Genomic DNA, 23,818 nt, shown 5'->3' with positions numbered 1-23,818 from the left:
CTATGAAAGTAATTGGGTTCCTTCTCGAGTAACCGAAGAGCAGTTAAACAACTGTGTTGCAACCGGCGCTTTAGCCAAGAAAAATGTCATCCACTGGAGGGTCCCTGACCCGGAAAATCCTCCTACACCCCAGGATGGAGAGGTAGTCGTGTTTGCTGATCACCTGGGTCGAGGTTTTAGCCCTCCCGGTTCAAAAAATTTCCGAGATGTACTGGCCAATTTTCAGCTGCACCCACAAGACATCGGTCCAAATTCTGTAACCAACATCTGCCACTTCCAAGTCTTTTGTGAGGCTTATCTTCAAGAGGAACCTACAGTCGAACTTTTTAGAGATTTCTTTCACTTAAACCGTCGCACAGAGTTCACGGATGGTCCCAATACGGAATTGGGTGGAATGGCGGTTCAGAAAAGGAAAGAAGTTACTTTCCCTCATCCCAAGCTCCACAGTCACCCCAAAGAGTGGAACCAGACTTGGTTTTGCTGCAAAGATACCTCTCCAACCGATGAGAACCCCTTGCCGGGTTACCGCCCTCACCGCCTTAGTAATACACATCCTTTTCCTCAGAGGTTGACTGCAAAAGAAAGGGCCAACTATGCCCCCCAACTATCAAAGCTTAGAGCCTTCATGGCGAACGGTTTGACAGGAGTTGATCTTGCCCGTTGTTGGACAAGCTGGAGTATTCTGCCCTTAGCAGGCGCTCCGGTTTGATGTGTGAGTATACAGGGAGTTTGAAGGATGCTCAACGACACATTGATATTCAGCTTACAGATGCGGAAGTTACTGAGGCTGTAAAGAAGATGCTGAATGAACCGGAGGCTGTCTGTAGCCAGACCGGACTACTCCCTTTCTGCACCTTCAACAAACCGCCAGCTGTAAGAATCATATAACTTTTTTTTTATCTTAAGTTGCTTCTGTCAAAATATTCTCCAAAAGTTTGACTATTTTCTGACAGGGTGATGATCCGTTCTTGAACAAGAAACAACAAGACAAACTGGCAAGGCCGCAAGACAAAACGGCCAAGCCACTTTGCCCACAGACCAAGGTTGTGAAGAAACCTGCCAAGAAAAGGACCACTGCATCCTCCGAGTTGAATGCTGATGATGATGTGGGTAACCCGGAATCAGAGGTAGAACTTGACTCTCTTGGTTCATTTTTCGTACACCTCATTGACAATGATTATTATCAGGACAACGCTGAAGGCAGTCATGCTGATGATGTAGAGGTAATCATTCTTTCCTCCGATTCAGATCCTCTGCCAACATCAAAAATCCGTCGAGCAAACCGGAAAGTAAAATTTTCTCACCCCCTTGCTTACTTGGACCCAAACTTTCTTTTGAAGACGCAGCAGCACGAGGCTCGCCGCACAACCCGGCACAGCGGCCAGGTAGTTACCTCCGCCGGTTTACCGAACACTCCGGTTCGGAAACGCCGATCAGAGGTCTCTTATACCCTTGACACTTCATGCCCCAAAGCGGGTTGTTTCCGCCAGCCTCTTAACCCGTATGATTCAAATTATTAGGGTACCTCTCACTCATCTTCTGGCGAGTCATCGGCCACACAGCTTCCACCCCTCAAAACAGTTCCTGGGTGAGCTATGCACTTGTCTTTATTCTTGATGTGTTATCTTTATATATTGTAATGATCCTCATGTTTATCTTTTCTTAGCGCCAAGCCGAGACCCAGCAAGAAGGCTCGGTTAAGTAAACCGGCTGATGATAATGTAGCTGTTGAACCGGAAAAAACTCCAGATCCGGAAGAAACCGACGCTGACGCCATGCTTAATGATCCGCCGCCTCAAGACCATGACTTCCTTGCTGAACAAGTGCAAGTTGACACTACAAGCCATGCAGACCAGCCAACCAGCCCTGTCCGAACTGATGACAAACCGGTCAGTCCAGCTAAGGATACTGACAAACCGCCAACTCCAGTAACGGCTGCTGATGACAAAGATGATGACATTATGATTACTGGCACTGGCCAGACCACTCCTGGCAATCCTGTCGCTTTGTCAAAGCATACTGCCAAGGACGAGCTCTCTGCTCTCGGCAAAGGCAAATGGAATGCCGGTTTATCAAGCTACGCCCATCTCAATGCTCAAGACATTCACTCTGGCTTCTTGAACCGTCTGTATACCTGCCATGACTATGAAGCTAGTTAGGTAAACTTGATGACGGAGCGATATGAGGTAACCACATAACTGTTGCTCTCTTACGTTCAATTGCAGCTTATCAACTCTAGTAGCCCCCAAGTGACGGTTTATGATACCAATCTAAACCGAGACTTTTGTCATAACTTAACTTTGCATATTTAACCTCTAGGGACCGGATGACCTCTTTAAGATGAACCGGTTCTTTTAAAATTTGCCATACTGCTCTTTGACCGGTATAGCCCCCAAGGGCCGGTTTAACTTTATAAAGATGAACCGAGACTGTAGAAGAATTCCCATGCCAACAGTTTTTGAGCAAACACACATAAGCCCCCAAGTGCCAAGATTAATACTTGTATTGTGCTTGGGACTTGTAGAAATTTCTGATAAGGAGCAAATATGCATTAGCCCCAAGTATCAAGGGCATAACTTGTTATGTGCTTGGAACTTCAAATATGTAACGTCAACTCATTATACATCTGTCTCTTTATAGGCTAAGCTGAACAAGAAGGAAAGCCAAACCTCTGATCTGCAAGAGAACATCAAGTCCCAGCAAGCCGAAACCTCCAAGGCCAAGGAAGAGTTGATCAGCACTCTAGATGCTATGGAGAAACTGAAAGAAAGCTTCAACAAAGAGCGGGCGAATTGGGAGACAGAAAAATCCGCTTTCGAACAAGGGCCGAAGATGCAGAAGCAGCTCTTAAACCGGTGGTAGATGAGCTGACTCGCGTAAAGCCGCAGATTCATGCCATGACTGCTGCTGTGTTCAGTAAACATCTTTTCCTTATACTTTCAATCATGTCTTCCCATGTGTTGTCGGTTTACTGATGTGTCAAATGATGCAGGAACTCGCATTAACCATCTGGGCTCTGATGTTCAGAAGAAGCTGAAGGCTGCCTATACCCTTATAGAGCAGTTATATACCGGTGCACAACGGATCATCTGTGCCGCTTCCCACAACAAGCCTCCACCCACTTTAATTAAAGAAACCTTATCAAGGTTGTCGATGCTGCCTGCCCGGGTAGAAGAGCTAAAGAGATCTGCTGCAAGGGCCGGTGCTTTGACCGCACTAACCCAGGCAAAAGCATTGGTACCTGATCTTGATCCGGTGGAAGTGGCTAAATGTTATCCCAGCTTAAAAGAAGACGGATCAGAATTTGATCAAGAGGATCTCCGCGCCATAAACTGGGAAGTACGTCCACTAGCTTGTCAACTGGCTGAAGAAGCTGATCTTTCTTTTTACCAGGCGAGCTATGACATCAATAACAGACGGGTTGCTGCACCGACTCCTGAAGCGCAAAATCTGATCCCTCCAATCCGTAAGCACACTTATGCCCCTGATATTAAACCGTCAACCCTTATAAGCGACGAAGCTGTGTTCCAAGCTTTAACTGGGATCGACTGGACAACTGTTGACTTCCAGCCGCTGGGTAGAGACGAAGAAGATGAACCGGTGCAAGATGATCCGCAGCCGTCAGGTCAAGCTGATAAGCAATCATAATCCGGGGGCCGGTTTAGTCTTCCACGTGCTGCAATGCTTATTGAGAAACAATTATCCCTTTGGGCACTGAAACGCCTTGTAATAGGCTAGTTAAAACACTTGGTCTGTTATGCCTTCGTGCATATTTATCTGCAACTGATGCGTGCTAATCCGCCATGCTTAAGATATGATGTTCATAATCCATAGCTATTTATTCAAGCTGTTCCTGCAGATAAGAAGCTTAAAGCGCCCTGGCGGTTTACCACCGGGCGGGTCATGATACCCAAATATATATATGACCAAGGTTGTAAAAGATAACCAAATATGTAAATATATGATACCTGTGACCTTGAGGCATAGGGTTGGCTGACCAACTTTGTAGTGAGGGTAATAACCCTAATCCGGAGTATAAGTAACTCCTGTTATATGATGCCGGTTTACCAGAAAACCGTTCCGGGCTGTGATAAACACCGGTTTATTCATACTGGTGACTTTGAGTCAAAACCAGACCAGGCTGATAGCCTCCGGATTATAATTTGATCATGTACTGACAACTTGGAGTTGACAGCCTAACCGGGTTGATGAACACCGGTTTAAAAATATCACAAATCTTGTCAAAAAGAGAAAAACTAAGCAAAAAGCGAATAAAAACCCTTGTAGTTGAGGCTTTTCACAGGCTGCCAGGCCCCAAATTCGAGGCTTTTCATGGGCTGCCAGGCCACTGAGTTAAACCATTTCACAAAGCCTTTTAAGATGGTCCTGAATCCTTAACCAATCATCGTTTTAACTTGACAAGTTCACGGTCATTATTTTAGAATAACTTGTCAAAGTTCGAAGGGTCATACCAGGTTTACCTGGGTGGGGTAACTTACTTAAATAGGCAGGTTAACCCGGGGTTTTAGGTGTATACACCAGGCTTTCAAGCCATGGCTTGATAGCCTATTACAAGTGTAGATTCTTTGTTCAGTTCGACAGCAAAGAATCCCCAAGTAACATTTGAGCTGTGCTCAGTGGGTGTCCTATGTTTGCGTTGTTGCTTTACAACACTCTCTTTGGCCCCGGATTGATTTGGCTTTGAGCCGATCAAGAGGTGTGACTATGGTTCGGATATGACCAAGCCGCCAAGTGATGCTGTGGCATTGCGCCAATCAAGAGGTGTAGCTATGGTTCGGATACGACCAAGCCCCCAAGTGATGTAACATAAAGCTTTAAGAAGCTGAATCAAGGGGTAAACCGGAGGCCGCTTTGTAAACAGAAGCTCCATGTAACCACACATGATGTAAGAAAAACAACGGATACCCCGCTTTAGCTGAGATTCTGGTTTATTATATTGATCATAATATATACCTTGCCATAATATGTACATAAGCAGAGCCTATGGCTCAAGTATAGTAAGGCCGAAGATGAGCAATATTCCACGGCCGGTTGGTCTCCTCCTCCGACTTACGTGAGTCTTTGCGCTCTCGAACATCAATTAGGTAGTACGAACAGTTGTGTAGATTCTTGCTGACCACAAAGGGTCCTTCCCAAGGGGGGACAGCTTGTGCATAACCGTCTGATCCTGAATGAGTCGAAGCACCAAATCGCCTTCTTGAAAAGTTTTGGTTCTAACCCGGCGGCTGTGATAACGACACAGATCTTGCTGATAAATCGCCGAACGGGCTGCTGCCATGCGACGCTCCTCATCTAACGGGTCAAGAGCTTCCTGCCGTGCCTTCTTGTTGTCAGCTTCAACATATGCCGCTACACGAGGTGAGTCATGACAGATGAACCAAGAACTGCTTCCGCTCCATAAACCATGAAGAACGGTGTGTACCCTGTAGATCTGTTGGGTGTGGTATTGATGCTCCATAACACAGAAGGTAACTCCTCAACCCAACAACCCGGCGTCCGTTGCAAAGGAACCATAAGCCGGGGTTTTATGCCTCTCAAGATCTCTTGATTGGCCCTCTCCGCTTGACCATTGGACTGGGGGTGACCCACTGATGATACGTCAAGCCGGATGTGCTCACGTTGACAGAACTCCTTCATGGCACCCTTTGACAGATTGGTACCATTGTCTGTTATAATGCTGTGTGGAAAGCCAAACCGGCAGATCACCTTTTTGATGAATTGAACCGCCGTAGCTGCATCACACTTACTGACTGGCTCTGCCTCCACCCACTTCGTGAACTTATCAACCGCCACCAAAAGGTGGGTCTTCTTGTCCTTGGATCTCTTGAAGGGCCCAACCATATCCAGCCCCCAAGTTGCAAACGGCCAAGTGATTGGAATCATCCTCAATTCTTGAGCCGGTACATGAGCACGTCGTGAGAATTTCTGACATCCATCACACCTTTTGACCAAGTCCTCGGCATCAACATGAGCTAACCAATAAAAACTATGACGAAACGCTTTGGCCACCAAAGACTTTGAACTGGCGTGGTGACCACAATCTCCTTCGTGGATCTCACGCAAAATTTCACGGCCTTCTTCAGGAGACACACAACGTTGAAACGCCCCTGTCACACTGCAATGATGTAACTCTCCATTGATAATAGTCATGGACTTGGACCGCCGGATTATCTGCCTGGCCAAAGTTCATCCTCTGGTGACTCGCCCCGGTTCATATACGCCAAATATGGAACCGTCCAATCCGGAATAACATGAAGAGCCGCCACCAACTGAGCTTCCGGATCAGGAATAGCCAAATCCTCTTCACCAGGGAGCTTGACGGACGGATTATGCAACACATCCAGGAAGACATTAGGTGGAACCGGTTTACGTTGAGAACCCAAACGGCTTAAAGCGTCTGCCGCTTCGTTCTTCCGCCGGTCCACATGATCCACCTGATAACCTTTGAAGTGACCTGCAATAATATCCACCTCACGATAATATGCCGCAATGAGTGGGTCCTTGGGATCCCAAGTGTCGGACACTTGTTGAGCCACCAGGTCCGAGTCACCGAAGCACATAACTCGGCTTAAGTTCATCTCCTTAGCCATCCGAAGACCATGGAGTAAGGCCTCATATTCAGCTGCATTGTTAGTGAAAGGGAACATTAAACGGAGAACATAACAAAACTAATCACCTTGTGGGGAAGTTAATACGACTCCAGCCCCTGAGCCCTCCAATTGCCTGGATCCATCAAAATGAATAGTCCAATAAGTATGATCCGACTTCTCTTCTGGTGCTTGTGGTTCCATCCAATCATTGATGAAATCCACAAGCGCTTGAGATTTGATCGCCGTGCGGGGTATATATTTCAACCCGTGAGGCCCGAGCTCGATGGCCCACTTAGCAATCTGGCCAGTTGCTTCCCTGTTCTGGATTATATCCCCCAAAGGAGCAGAGCTGACCACTGTGATGGGATGACCTTGGAAATATTACTTAAGCTTCCGGCTTGCCATGAAAACTCCATACACCAACTTCTGCCAATGCGGGTACCTCTGCTTGGACTTAATAAGTACCACACTGATATAGTAAACCGGCCGCTGAACCGGATATTCCTTTCCTGCCTCCTTGCGCTCCACCACAATAGCCACACTAACAGCTCGGGCGTTGGCTGCCACATATAGCAACAATGGTTCTTTGTCATCCGGAGCAGCGAGAATCGGCGGATTAGCCAGCTACCGCTTTAAGTCCTCAAATGCTTCATTAGCAGCGTCACTCCAGACGAAGTTATCCGTTTTCTTCAGCATCTGATACAAAGGGATGGCCTTCTCGCCAAGGCGGTTGATATACCGGCTCAACACGGCAATCCGACCTGCCAGGTGTGGCACATCATTGATACACTTCGGTTTGGCCAAAGAAGTAATGGCTTTGATCTTTTCCGGATTAGCTTCAATGCCCCTGTTAGACACCAAAAAGCCCAAGAGCTTGCCTTCCGGTACACCAAAGACGCACTTGGCCGGATTAAGCATCATTTTATAAACCCGCAGGTTATCAAAGGTCTCCTTCAAATCATCAATTAATTTCTCCTTCTTCCTTTATTTCACCAAAATATCATCTACATACGCATGAACATTGCGGCCGATTTGATCAGGAAGACAATTCTGCACACACCGTTGATAGGTTGCCTGGGCACTCTTGAGCCCAAAGGGCATAGACACATAACAGAAGGTTCCAAACAGAGTTATGAAGGCTGTCTTCTCCTGGTCCTTAACTGCCATTTTGATCTGATGGTAGCCGGAATACGCATCCAGAAAGCTCAAACGCTCGCAACCCGCCGTAGCATCAATGATTTGATCAATACGAGGGAGGGCAAAAGGATCTGCTGGACAGGCTTTGTTGAGATCTGTGTAGTCCACACACATACGCCAAGTGTCATTCTTCTTGAGCACCAGCACCGGATTAACCAGCCACTCAGGATGAAATACTTCAACGATAAATCCAGCCGCCAAGAGCCTGGCTACTTCTTCACCAATAGCCTTGCGCCTTTCTTCGTTGAACTGGCGAAGGAATTGCTTGATCGGCTTATACTTGGGATCAACATTGAGGGTGTGCTCAGCGACTTCCCTCGGTACACCTGGCATGTTAGAAGGCTTCCACGCAAAGATGTCCCGATTCTCACGGATGATCTCGATGAGCGCGCTTTCCTATTTCGGATCCAAGCTAGCGTTGATGCTAAACTGCTTGGACGAATCGCCGGGCACGAAGTCAACAAGCTTAGTCTCATCAGCCGATTTAAACTTCAGGGCCGGATCATGCTCTGTAGTTGGTTTCTTCAATGAAGTCATATCTTCCGGATCAACATTGTCCTTATAGAACTTCAATTCCTCAGTTGCACAAACCGACTCAGCATAAGCCGCATCACCTTCTTCACACTCCAAAGCGATCTTGCAGCTCCCGTGCACTGTGATAGTCCCCTTATGACCCAGCATCTTGAGCTGCAGATATACATAACAGGGCCTTGCCATAAACTTAGCATAAGCCGGTCGTCCAAACAGGGCATGATATGGGCTTTTGATTTTCACCACCTCAAAGGTCAACTTCTCTGATCTTGAATCATGCTCGTCACCAAAAGCAACCTCCAGAGTTATCTTACCAACGCGATATGCCGATTTACCAGGTACCACACCATGAAAGACCGTGTTGGACGGTTTAAGATTTTTATCTGTTAACCCCATGCGACGGAAGGTTTCATAATAAAGGAAATTGATACTACTCCCCCCATCCATGAGTACTTTGGTGAACTTATAACCTCCCACCTGAGGTGCCACCACCAACGCCAGATGACCTGGATTATCAACCCGGGGCAGATGATCCTCTCGACTCCACGCAATAGGCTGTTCAGACCAGCGTAAGTATCGGGGAACCGCCGGTTCAACGGAATTCACCGCCCTTTTATGAAGCTTTTGATCGCGCTTGTCCAGGCTAGTGGTGAAGACATGATACCGCCCGCTATTCAACTGCTTTGGGTTGCTCTAGTAACCCGATTGCTGCTGTTGCTGTTGCTGATTCCCCTGATTATTATAACCACCTTGGTTGCCCTGATTGCCTCGATTGCCCTGTCCACTCTGGTTGCCGTGAAAGCCTGAACCGGAATTATCTCCACCGTAACCCGGCTCATGAGATCCGAGGCCTGAACCGCCACCCGGTCCATGATCATACCGAAAAGCTGAGAGTTTTTGAACTCTTGCATGATGTAACAATCTTTCCAGAGGTGCGTGGACGGGTTCTCCTTCGTCCCGTGCTTTGGACAAGGCTGGTTCAACATATAAGATAGGCGGTCCGGATTAGGACTTGGTCCTCCACCGCGCTGGGGCGGTTTACTTTTACGCCGTTGGCCTTTATCCTGTGCGTTGGTATTAGCCACAAAGTCCAAGCTATTATCCGCTTTACGCTTACGTTGTTTCCATGGCCCGCCGGGTTGTGCTGCTGGCCCTTGGTATGTCCGCTCTTCTTTCCCTTCCCTGTCTTGTCATCGTCAGACTCGGGGTCCTTGGTACCATCAGAGTCGGCATATTTCACCAGAGCAGCCATGAGAGTCCCCATATCATTGCAGTGGCGTTTGAGCCGTCTCAACTTCAACTTCAGAGGTGCAAACCGGCACTTACCTTCCAACGTTAAGACTGCTGTGTCAGCGTTAATGCGGTCCGATGAATGCAAAATCTCCGAAACCCGGCGCACCCAATGGGTTGTTGATTCTCCTTCCTCCTGGACACAAGCAGCTAGGTCCACAATTGACATGGGCTGCTTGCACGTATCCTTGAAGTTCTGAATAAACCGGGCCCTCAGCTCGGCCCATGACCCAATGGAGTTAGCTGGTAACTTTTTCAACCAAGTTCGAGCTGTTCCTTCCAACATCATGGTGAAGTATTTAGCGCACGCTGCATCATCCACATCCAGCATCTCCATTGCCATCTCATAGCTTTCCACCCATGACTCAGGGGATAAATCAGCGGTGTAATTCAGCACTTTTCGTGGGCCTTTGAAATCCTTAGGCAGGCGCACTTTGCGCAGCGCTGGGACGAGACACGGTGCTCCCAAAGAGCTAGAGGTAACCCCTGGTTCCACCGATGTGGTTGGTCGAACCGGAGTAAGTTGGTGGGCCTCATGCTGTGCTGCTAACTCGGCTTCTCGACGAGCTCTAGCGCGATCCACCACATCCTGAGCGTCACCACCACCGCCCGCCGGGTTATGGCCACGGGGCGGATCACGGTTCCGTGCATTGCTTGATACGATCGGTTCATCCATACGCCTGCTGTAGCTCCGACTGGGGCGGGGAGTAGAATGGATCCTCTCGCGACTATATGAATAAGCCTGCTGCTGAACCAAAGCTGTCTGATGAAGCTCCCTAGCCCGTCGCGTCTCGACCGCCACTAGAGACTCACCTTCGATCGGAAGGGCCGCCAGCCGTGAAGCGGCCGCGACAATGTTGTCCATCGGGTTAGAATAATGACTCGGTGGTGTTGGGACATGCTGCGGCGACACGTGATTCTGGCAAGGTGGATTCGCCAAACGGGGCTGAACCGGTGCCCCCGCTCCAGGTGCTTCCGCCCGAATTAACATCGGCGGATTACTGGTCCTTGCTCCTGCGGTGTTAAAGACGTTTCTGGCCTCATAAACCGGCGGCATGCGAGATTGGTACCTCCTCTTCAGTACATCATTTGACGCACTCTGATCCAGCATAAGCCGGTAAGCCTGTGCATCCAATGCAGCCCGTTCTGCAGCCATCCTGGCATCCTTTGCTGCCAAGTCAGCTTTGGCCTGGGTGATATGATCTTTCACCTTCGCAATTTCCGCATTATGTGCGTCTTGGTCCGCCGGGTTAACCTCCGCCATCAGCGTTGCCAAAGCGTCAAACAAATCAGATAGAACCTGAGCCGGTGGTCATACAGGGCCTCCTGCCCCGGCCGCTGCCGCTGCTGTTGATCCAGAAATCACCGCCGCTGCGGTCAAAGAGTGGAGCGCTGGTTGTGTACCGGCCATGAAGATTGCAACCCGGTTCGGCGGATCAAAGGGGTCTGGAATACTGTCGCCATCGGAACTGCCCCCAATCCGGCCATCTTGCAACTGATATAATGATTCGGTCTCTCCAGTCGATGACTCATCGCCGGAATAAACGACGATTTCACCACCAGATTCTGATCTATCCTTAGATTCCCCTCCGGGGATGACTCCCACGAAGGCACGCTTCATGACAGGCTTGATCCGGGCAGATCTCGCATGCTGAGCCGTTTCGACGAGGTCGGTGCAGATGTCCGGCTGAGGGCCTGGTTCACCGATCTTGCCAATGAAAACGTGTATGCCACCAAGGAGGACCCGGTACCCGTACTCGATTGAGCCGGCCTCGGGGCCCCAGCCTGCATCGTCGATGTAGAGCTTGCCGCGATGACTCTTGGTCATCCGGCCCACAGCGTAACCCTTGAGTCCTTTGAAGCTCCCATTTAAGAACTCGAAACCATCGTGCGATAGCCCCACGGTGGGCGCCAACTGTCGTGGTTTTGTCACGGCAGATGTCCTAGAGAAAGGACTTAGTCGTGGAGCCATCGCTACGGGTTAACTTAAAGGGGTTAAATCGGACAAGGGACGCAAGAGAGTTTATATTGGTTCAGCCCCTTGCGGTGAAGGTAAAAGCCTACGATCCAGTTGTTGTTGGATTGCTTGGGTTTCGATGACCAGGGAGCGAATACGCTTTGCCTGAGTCTCGAGTTGTTGTCTGTTGTCCTTGAACCGCCGCTGGGTCGTCCCCTTATATACATGGGTTGACGCCCGTCGGTTTACTAAATCCCGAGGCCGGCTCATAGACGTGTCCGGCTCGGTCTCTGCTCTTTCTATATTACAACACAAGTTTACATACTAATACCGGTTTATGTCTACAGGCCTTAAACCGGCTTTTGGGCCCTGGGCCTTCATAAAGCGTCACTGTCTTTGTCTTCCTGGGCTTCAGATATAGTGAACCATTATGGGGCTAATCCGGCCTCTCCTGACCGGTTTACGCCCAGTAGTAATATCCCCAACAGCAGGCGAAGACCACCTTTTGTCAGGATAACTTGTACTAGTTGTTTCCCTTCAAAATTGGCCGTTGGGGGATCCCTTGCCACTTAACATTTGGGAAGAGGATCAAGGCCTCTATAAATAGGACTAGCCACCACCATAGAGGGGGACGGATCATTCGGACCACCCTCACACACACCAGCTCCCCGAGCTCAAGAACACCCCTCCTGAGGAGGTTGTTCATACCTTGTACTTGTTCATCCTCAGCCTACAAGGCAATCCACCACACCACACTGGAGTAGGGTATTACACCACAACGGTGGCCCGAACCAGTATAAACTCTCGTGTCGCTTGTTCCATGGGTTCGGCGAGCTAGGCCTTGAGACCGTTGCAAGGGCGAGCCAGGGAGAGGGAGTTCTTCGTGTGCACCCCAGTGTTCGAACCTCAAGGGTTTGCCGGAACCCAGAATTCGAAAGGCGCAGATTGTTCGTGCGATGGAGATGGCCAGGACCTGAGGTTTCACTACAAAAAAATACACTTCCGTGACGATACGTGTTTGTCACAGTAGGTCACGTTTTTTGTCATGCATGTACATCCATGACGATTTTATGAAAGAATCAAGATAGTCATACCTGTGCTGTCGTAGAAGTGTTCCATGACATTACCAAAATTATCATCACGGAAGTGTCCACTTCCATGACGATAAATCACGCGTCATAGAAGTGCTTTCATCAAGGGTGACCGACACATGGCATCCATCGTAACGGGTCACTGTTAAGCTATCGGGTTCGGGTTTGGATCCGACAACCCGTTAAGAACCCGGAACAATGGGGATTTTCACGTGTAAAATTTTCATTGGCCGGAGGAACCACCTGTCGGTTCACTGTTGGGACAGATGTCATCCACTCATTGGACAGGAGGCGCCTATGATAGATAGACACGTGGCACGGCCCAACAGTGGCCCATTCCGGTGAAAAAGGCCGACCCAGTAAGAATTAGCAGGTCGGCCCATATAAGGTCTACTTGTGTCAGGTCCATTTAATCCCACGGTCCATACGATATGTGGTTTCGGCCCGATGTGGTTTCGGCCTGTTAACGACCCATTCAAGGGATGGGCCAATTTTCAGGATGTACATCTTTCGGCCTTTTAGCGACCCTTTTAAGTGTTGGGCCAATTTCTGGCCCGGTGTGTCTTTCAGCCTGTTGACGACCCATAAGTGAGTTGGGCCATTTGCCGTCGGACCCAAGTTTTGGCCTTTTAACGGCCCATGCTCTTCATGGTCCAATACCAGCCCGGTTTCTCTTTCGGCCTGCTAAAGGCCCACAACACAGTTCGGCCATTTACAATACGACCTGACTTTCGGCCTCTTAGCGGCACATGCTCTTCATGGTCCAATACGAGCCCGCTGTCTCTTTCAGCCTGCTAAAGGCCCACAATATATTGGGCCATATATAGCCCGACCTTAGTATCGGCCTGTGAAATCAAATGGGCCCACCAGTTGCCCGCTTTGATGTCCGCCTGTTAATGACCCGGGAGGTAAGAGGGCCGACCATTAACTTTTGGCCTGGTAACGGCCCATTAACTTAATGGGCCCACTAAAGTTCATACATGTCTTTAGGCCTAATTAGATAATTTGAGCCCATTACGATGAGCAATTATGCGCAGGACCAAAACCGATCAAGCAAAGGTACGGCATACAGGGAAAAACGTTGCACATCCAACATATATTACAGGAAATTACATCCACCGGGCAATCAAAGATTCATGCCAGTGCAAATAAATGAACAGAACCTAACGATCTACAATGTCACAATCTGCAACCTCAGCGCGGATGACGCCCATAAGCATGTGGGCAAGTTCTTGATGCTTTGCTACACTATCGCTGAAAACATTGATCAGTTGTTGTTGCGCACGAATGTGCAGATCTGATTCCTCCACCATTTCCATCATTGCTTCAGCCATTAATTGGTTCACAAACATACACTTTTTCCATTGCATTCGAGACAGAGGAAACTAAACAGATTCAGATGGCGATTTTGGCAGGCTTGTATTATTGATAGTGGAGAGTGTCTCGACCACTGCATCATAACATAAATTAGGAGGGGAACCGAAAAGATGAATCAAGAGTTATTGCCATATTACCTGGCCTAGATTTATTGGAAAGAAACAATGGGGTGGCCTTGCTGTTTTCAGAGTTTGTCTTCTTATCTTCAGCAGCCCGCACCAAATTAACACACTAGCATGGCTATCATTGGCCAGGTCAGATAATAGGAAAGCAACATTGACACAACGACCGTTGGGCAACCAGACCACACCAACCTACACCAAATTAACACAATATGGCACATCTATCATTAGCCAGGTAAGGTAATACGAAAGCAACATTGACACAATGAATGAATGGGCAACCAGAGCAGCACTACAATTCAGTAATGTGCATTATATGAGATAGTACACTCATGCAGCTCGGTATGCAAAACTACCAGGAAATTTTCCTTACAAAAGTCAACATTGTCGCCTTTAACATTTTGCTACAACTAATTTTATCTCAGATAATGGTTGGATTCACGCCGATTAACAAAATACATGCGGATGTAAAAATATAGTGATATACAACAGGTACTTACATCAGCATTGGAGCATAGAGAATTCCTGCAAGATACTTTCCTCGAATACAATCCCAATGGAGGAAGTCTTCTATCCTTTAAGCTTATTTTCTAAAAGAGAGATGGGTAAGAAACATGTAGAAAATATGATCAGAATCCTATATAATTTCATGATGCGAGGACACACACACGCTTCTTAGAATGGAGTTGACATATTTTTGCTGGACTGAACTAGTTCTTTGGCCACTGGAATCTGGTTATTATCAGTGGGAGTTGGGTTTCTCTATGCTGGAGCAGTATCTATGAAAGCTAGAGTTGGTTTATTATATCCTAGCATTTGGATCTTTTGCAAAGACCTGGTTTGTAACCCTTCAGATTCTAACATAGCCGTCTTCCCCTTGCATGCCTTATATAGAAGAATGGTGCTTCAACATGCTACAACAGAGATGGAATAGGTACTGAAGAATAGAAAGGCATGACATATTGACATGTATTCCCTCCATCCGGAAATAAATGGATGGGTCTAGGCGTATTTCAGTTCTAGATACATCCAGTTTTATCCATTTCTGCGACATGTAATCCGGACGGAGGGAGAATGATGTAAGAGCTAGGGATACGACAGGACAATAGTATAAAAAAACACTACTTGAATGTAAAACTTTATGCTAGCGGAATACATACAGAAAAACACTGAGGCAACAGATGCGTGTATGATTGGGAAACTAAGATGGCATTGCAAGAGACCACTCGAACAACACTTCAATGTAAAAAAAGAACATGGTATGGTAGACAGATGTACTACATACTGATGAATAACAATGCATAAGATATTCAGAAGCATGATGTCCAAACTAAGCAGATGGCATTGCGATAGAGTAGAATGACACACTTGAATTTGTAAACATGTTATCATGAATGGAATAGGTACCGAAAAATAGGAAGGCATGCCTTATTTACATGCATGATCAGCAGGCTAAGCACAAGGGATTGCAACAGAGTAGATGCACTCTAGGACATTATATGCATGCTGTACCCATATCAAGGGCCAAGTTAGAGCAAGGACCTTGTGGGGTGAATAGGATTCATCATCTTTCTGCAAGTCTTGTGAAGAACTGCCTTTACATGTTCATTCATATTGGGTATCATTGACGTCAAGTTTGTTGGCCATTACATTGTTCCGTGAGGTTCTTGTGGATAAATCATTGTGTGCAGTTATATCTGACATGCATGGAAGACAACTAGTAGTTAGATTTATGTAATGAGTGCCTGTAGGAGACGACATAAATAGTAGGACTGGGGTTAACTAGCAGCAACAGGTCTCAAAAACTAAAGGGAGAACACAGATGAAAGCTGTAGAATATGTATCGTTTGTACCCGAGATTAACTAGATGGCAAACAAAAGTATTAAAGAACAACATAGGTAATACTAGAAGTGGTATAATACTATAATCATCAGCATGTGGGCTAGCATTGGCTGATGGATGATAACTATGGAACAACGTTACCTAAAGAACAAGTCTCTTAGCTGAACTATGGAACAACGTTAACTCCTGAACATGACCCATAAGGGATCAACATGAATATACTGTGAAATGTGATAATCTATTTTCCATGCTTAGATGAATAACAAAACCTTAAATGTTGCACACAAGTAAGATGAGGGTACAACCTATCTGGCCGCCATCCATAGGAGTGAGCATCATGTGCTGACTTGTCGATGGCCCTACAGTTATTGTGGCTGTCCATGTCGGGCACACGCATTCGATGCAGGGAACTGTTGAGTGGGGACTATAGCTCCCTTCTGGTGTATGCTTCCCTTGTTGGAGCAGCTATGGTGAGTCGGAAGACGGTGTGGCCGAAGATGCAGAAAACGCATGATGTTAAGAACGGCACATCTCTCTGATATGAAGAAATACCCTAAGAGATCAACAACAAGGTACGAGAGTGGTCACACGTCTGTTGACGGAAGACTAAATTGTGGTCACACGCTTTTATTTTATTTTGGTACTGTCCGATCTACGCCGGATGGCTTGATGGCCGTCTTGTGCCTCCCGGTTGACACTGTTCGGAATCTTCCCCGAAGAGCTAGCGACCACCGGCAGAGCAGCCTGCCTCCGTCGTCCGTGGCCCCAACAGAAACCCCGCTCCCCACCCCACCACACTGCCGTGGTTGTGCCGCCCCCGGGCCAATCCACAAAGACTCGCCGTCATCCAGATCCGGCGGCGGCAGTACCTTCAACCCACGCAACTCTAAGATAGCCATCTAAGCGCTGCTTCCGCGATGAACTTGCACCCCCGCAACTCTAAGATAGCCATCTAACCCACGCAACACCAGCCAACCGGCAGCCTAGGAGCTCCGCCGTCTCGAGGGTTGCTGCTTCCCATTGGGAATCGATTGGCCCAGAAAAAAATTCAGACAACTGACGCTTAAAGTGATTTGAGATGAGGGTGCGACCTATCTTGTGGCCTGGTGAAGTAGGCAGCTTCAGCTGCCGAGTCGGTGAGGCCGGCGCAGTTGCGGTGGCTACCCGCGGTAGGGAAGCAGAGATGTCGCGACGGTCGACGGCTACGGGGAAGCAGCGCGGGGGCTCTGGACGGATCCAACGTTGTAGCCGCTCCGGCGCCGTGAACAATAGCGGAGGTGAATCGACTTCGGTACGGTTCACGCGGCCGTCGTCGAGGCAGCTCCAACAACATGGAGTAAGAGGCACAGGACCCAGTGCACGACAGCAAATGGACAACATCTCTGGCATTAGGGAGGAGGGCGGCTGTGAATTTGGTGCGGTGGGGGCGCCATGGAGGAGGGGCTGAGGTTTCGCGGCTCGGGAGAAGGGAGCTTCCGGGGAGAAGGTGATTTGGCGCCCACGAGGTATGGATGGGGAATTGGGAGGGGAGTGGAACCATGTCTTACAGACTCATTTGTCTGAAACATGGGGGGAGTTACAGTTCTACCCCTGCCTTTAGGCTTCTTGGCTTGGGACTGTGTACTGATGGTCGGTTATAGTAGAGTAACTTTGCTTCTCCCAAATAGTGGGCGCGAGCGATTTCGGGTGAGGAGGATGTGTTTTGAAATATAGTGGGTGCGAGCGATTTCGGGCGAGGAGGGCGTGTTTTAAAGAATGTGTTTTTACATGCTCGTTGTATGACAAATAGTTGACCCACTCAAAAACAGGAATCAAACCCAAAATGAAATATCTTGATTCAATGAAATAGCTCGTTCACCAGGTCAAAATAGTGAACTAAATCCAGAATTGAACACCTCAATCGAGTAGCATGTTGTACAGTATTATAGTACTCCATGAACATGTTGAAAGTCAAATGAATGAACTTGTTTGCTATAGGCATATCTCCGCGCATGTGTGGATTGCAGACAACATGTTCTCCAATTTAAATATTTGAATGCAAGTTTATATCGAAACATGGTTTATATCAGTCTTTGATGCATAAAACGCGACCTCTCCCTCTCCCGGACTCCTGCTCTCTCTCTCTCTCTATCTATCTCTCGCCGTCAATCTTCAATTCTGTCGCCCGCATCCACACAAACCTTGTTGGTCCCTCTCCCTCTCTCTCTCCATCTCTCTCTTTGTGTGTGTGTGTGGGGGGGTCTTTCTAGTTCGCATGCATATATACTCCATCCATAGGTCTCTCTCGCACACTATGTATGATTCTCTAGTCCAAGCTAAATATCTTGGGTGCACTCATTGTACGCACACAAATTCCTTGGCTTTGCCCGTAACTCTCTCATGCACCACTCTGTCGTCTCGGAGCTCTTCCCGCTCTCTCTCAAACTCTCCATCTCCCTGGGTCACCATACACATGCATATCTCACTCGCACTCGATAGACCCATCTAAAACTCTATCTCACTCCCTCGTTCTCTCTCCATCTCACACGCACACAGACACAATCTCATGCCTAGCCAACTATGATGGTCTCGCACTCAATTGTAGGCACACGCAGTCCCCCTATATGTATGTGACTAGCTAATCTTTGTCTCCATCACAAACATGTGCATGGTATATCTCGATTTCTCTCGGGGCATCTTTCTCATGCACGCACCTCCCTCGATCTCCCACCCATATAGTCCCCTCACGATCTCGAGGGGATCTCTCTATCACAAACACACCCTCTCTCCCTCCCCATGCGTCCCTCTCGACCTTTGTTCCTTGTTGGCCAGACCTCTATTGGACATGTGCTATTGGGGTGTCTCTCTCCGTTGCAAACAATGATGCACTAGCTATCTTTGTGTATCTCCTCACCTCGCTTTTCGATCTCGGAGATGCATGCGTGATATGTTTGCATAAGAAACGAAAAAACACACACTCTCTCTAATTTATCGTTTGTTGTCCCTTTCTCTTTCACACACATACTCTTTTTGCACACTCACTCATTCTCCTTCACACGCACTTGATCTCTCGACTTAGGCACTCTCTTCGGTCCATAACATATAGATTTATTGAAAAGTCAAACATCACAAAGTTTGACCATGTACGTGGAGAAAAACATTTACATCTAGAACGACAAACATATACCATTAGATTCATCATGAGATGTAGTTTCGTATGATGTATCTTTGGTATTGTAGATATAAATAACATTTGCGTAAACCTGGTCAAAGTTTCCAAAGTTCGACTTCTAAAAAATTTACTTGCACTGCATTTATCGAGCGGATGGAATATCTCTCCCCCCTCTCAGCTATCTGACGCACCACTCAGCCTTATCGGGGCTCCTCTATCTCTCCCAAACTTTATATCTCCCTGGTTCACACATACACATGTCTCGCTCGCGCTACATAGACCCATCTAACACTCTCCACCCTTGTTCTCTCTCTCTCTATGTAACACGCACCCCCCTAAGTACCATAATCCCTCACTCCATCATAGGCGCACGCACTTCCCCTAAGTATGATTATCTCTCTCACTAGCCATCAAGAACACACATATTGTCTCCTTCCATCCATACATCTATCTCGATATCTCTCGGGGTATCTTCTATCGCGCACACACCTTGTCACTCGATCTCCCACCCATGTAGTCCCATCACGATCTCCAGGGGATCTCTCTATGACAAACATACACTCTCTCCTCCCCATGTCTGCATTTTCTCCGTACGTCTCTCTCGACCTCTCTCTCTTGTTTGTCAGACCCCTCTTGGCAACGTGCTAGGGGTCTTTCTCTCCCGGTTGAAAACAACCACACACTATCTCCTCGCCCTGCTTCCGCTGTCGAAGATGCATGTGTGATAAGTTTGCATAAGACACACACACTTTTTCTCTACTTTTATCATGTGTTGTCGATGTCTCTTTCACACACGCACACACACTTTTTTCAGTCACTCTTTCTATTTCACACACACTCTCTCTAGTTAGGCACTCTCTCACGTCCATAAGCATATGGATGTTTTGAAAAGTCAAACCTCAGAAAAGTTAGACCAGGTATATGTTGAGAAAAACATTTACATCTGGAAGGATCATTAGATTCATCACAACATGTACTTACTTCATACTACATTTATATTTGGTATTGTAGATATAAGTAATTTCTTTATAAACTTGGTCAAAGTTTCAATAGTTTGACTTTAGAAAAAATGTTGGCACTACATTATCGAACGGAGGGAGTAGCTCTTTCTCTCTCTCTGCTATCTCTCACGAGCCTCCCCTCTCACTCGAACTCTCTATACCGACGGATTATACGATCACTGTGTCAGCGTATAGATCCGTATATTGTTTAGTTGACCGGTCAACCAGTCCACATGCTGCCTTGTTAGCTCGTGTTCTCTATCTTCGTGTGCTGGCCCATGTGGCAGTGGGTGAAAATAAGTAAACTAGAGGCCCATCTGACACGCGGTGAAGTAAAAAAATTTGAAACCACTCGGGGTAGCACCCCACACGCTATTAAATTGAGGGCGCATTGAGGACACACTTCTTCTGCGTGAAGGACGCACTCGCGCACAATTCACCACTGCGCGGTGGCATGCACAGAAGGACGCACTCGCGCACACCCAGCAGGCCAGCACACAACACACCAGCACACGTGTACACCGGTGTCGCCGCCGGTTGAGATGGACGGCGAGGTAGCCAACAAGCGCAGGCGGCTCGAGCCAAAACCGCATCCGGCGAGCCTGGACTTCATCAGCAGCCTCCCCGATGACATGCTGCTCATCATCATCGGCCTCCTCCCCACCAAATCTGCTGTGCAGACCGCCCTGCTCTCCTGACGGTGGAGCCCCCTCTGGCGCCGCGTCCCCCTCAACCTCACCGTCGACAGCTGCCTCTGCGACGGGTATTGCAAACGCATGGCCGCAGTCTCCAAGATCCTTTCATCACACCCTAGGCCAGCCAGACGCCTTGCCATCCGCATGTTCAGTACCAACTGCAAGATCCAAGCCAAGTTCGACATGTGGTTCTTATCCCCTGCCCTAGATCATCTCGAGGAGCTCAGCTTTGAAGCTAGACGATGTCGCTATCTGCCGACGTCCGTGCTCCGCCTCACGCCAACACTGCGCCGCGCCAGCTTCAGCTCCTGCTATCTTTCCCAGATTAATGTCGCGCCCGCCCTTCTTCTCCCTCAACTCAAGCAGCTCGACCTCTTCGACGTTGTCATCTCGAAGAAGGCTATGGAGCACCTACTCCATAGCTGTATTGCGCTCGAGTACCCTCGTCTTGAGCAGATCCACGGGTTCATTAGCCTCCACATCGCATCGACGAATCTCCGATGGATTTATGTGTCTTGCTGGCCCCGTAACAAGACATCAATTGGGAAGAGATCACTATAGCTGTTCCACGTTATGGTCATTGAGAATGCGCCTTTCCTTGAGAGATTGCTTGTATCTGATCTAGAAGGTCCAACAAAAATCAGGATCATTGACGCGCCGAAATTGATAGCGTTAGTGTACTCGTCTGCCAAATTTTCTGGATTCATAATCGTTCGGGCACAACACTCATGTTCTTCTCTGTCTTCTTGAAATTCCTATTTTAAAATTTCTGCTTGATGTATTTACGACCGTCTTCCAGAAAATGATTCCCACAAGCTTGACCCAATCTATGCGCACAGTGAAGATCTTGGCAATAAAATCTATCGGCCCCAATCTGGGTCAAGTTGTTGGATTCCTTACACGCTTTCCGTGCACGGAGAAGCTACTCATCGAGGTGCAACTTCTTTCCTATTAGTAAACGGTAATCACAACGTAGCTCAATTTTTTCATAATTTTCCCAAATTACGATGACAAGTGTAGTGTTCAAAACTGCATCTACGCACTGAATGTCCGAGGAAGAGCGAGTTTCCTCCAAGAGTATCAATACTAAACCAGGGAGATACAATTGATAGCCATGGTAGGGAACCATAGCAATGTCCGAGGTATAGATACAATTGTTTCTCATAAATGGTAGTAACGTTGTGTCAACAGCAGCTGGATCACCTTTCACCATCATTGGATAGTTTTGTCCAAGGAAGAGCGAGTTTCCTCCAAGAGTATCAATACTAAACCAGGGAGAAGGTGTTGGCGCTAACACAGTAGTATCCATCCCGAATACCCTCCAACGGATGTTGGAATAACTCTGGAGAGTGCGACCATGGGAGACAACACCTGCTTCCTTAGTAACATTGGTAGTGCCTTGTATACAGACAAGAAGAGGTGATCCATCGGAATAAGTTGCCAGGCGCAACTGAGCATAAGGGTCCTCATGCTCGTGATCATCATCATCGTCATCTCCCCCTTGGTTATAATTTTTTCAAATATAGGTGGTGGAATGTTCACAGGACCTTGGAAACACAATAAGGTTAATTAGTAAAGGGAAAATAGATAACCCGCATGCATGTGGATGAAACAATTATAAGTACGGTGGAAGACAAACGTATCGAAATCATAAGGATTCCATGCAAAAACAGTGCCACGAGTGGTGGCAGCAAACACAAGACCCTCATATTGAATTGCATCACAGTACTCATCCGTGTACATAAATTTATTTTTGAGCAATATCCATCGAGCTGTGGATGTAATGACGGCAACAAGCTTGTCGAAGATAGCAACAACTTCATAGTTGATGTAATCCCAAGAGCGGTCGGGAACTCGACAAATTGCTATCTTCCATAGACGAAAGTCACCATGATTGTAGTTGAACATACGTAGAATACCGATGTGCTCAACCTCTGGGCAGTCTGAGATTTTTGGAAGTGGAACCCGGTGACGAGTGTACACATTCACAAGTTCCCACTCGCAGTTGTACCCAATATAAACAACCCAATCTCCATTTGCGCCTGCCCAAGCCTTACCCTGAATGGCATCTTAACATCACACGTATCATTATCAAGCGGCATCAACTTGCACAAGGCGAGGCCTCCGTCATCTGCGGGTCAGTCAGCAGGGTAACGATGAACAAGATAGGGGAGATCAAACCGCTCCTGGACCCTTGGGTTCCTTGTAATGATGTTATTAGTTGAGTCGAGAATGGTCTTGAACAAACCTGACATGCTAGCCGAGCTGATGACGTCGCACCGATCAAGGAGTTCCGCCACCACGTCATCTTTCAGATTGGGGCAAGAATAATGGGGTCATTTCTGGCCTGTTCCCTCCATGGAGAAGACGATCGAACAATGGCAGAAGGAAGGGTGAAGGCAAATGGAGGAGGGAGGAAGAGCGGGCGACAACAGTTCCAAATCGAGAGGGAAAGGCGAAGAGTCGATGGACGGTTGCCATGGTACGTGAAGAGGAGCCCCGGCCTACATAGATGTCCATACGGAAATTGTACAAAGGGACTCGCCGTCGTCTCACTACATGTTGGAACGAGACCACATGTCAACAAAACATGGTGTGTAATTTCTCGTGCAAAATGCGATCTGGCCGCGTTGGCCCGAGGTGCCGCATTAGTTATCGACCTTTATTTTTTTAATGGCGTGCCGTTCAGTTTTGAAGCACGACTAACTGGTACTGTATGCAGAGAAAATATGACTACTCTACCACTACTCCACCTCTAGTACCAGTAGTATAAAAAAGATATATAGGCTGGAACTTCAGCGCTTTCTTGCTATGGGCTGCCCACTTGCTTCTCACACTATCACCCTCTCTCCAGATCTGAAAAATATGGCCTCTCTCTCCCTCCTCACCAGTGGTCATACATCCGCCGGGGAAGAAAAGGACGTGCAGCGTTGACGCACTCGTCGTCGGCGA

Source organism: Triticum aestivum, chromosome 3D (assembly GCF_018294505.1).
Source record: "Triticum aestivum cultivar Chinese Spring chromosome 3D, IWGSC CS RefSeq v2.1, whole genome shotgun sequence".
NCBI lineage: Eukaryota > Viridiplantae > Streptophyta > Magnoliopsida > Poales > Poaceae > Triticum > Triticum aestivum.
The sequence above is the reverse complement of the archived record's forward strand: the minus strand, read 5'-3'. Positions refer to the sequence as shown.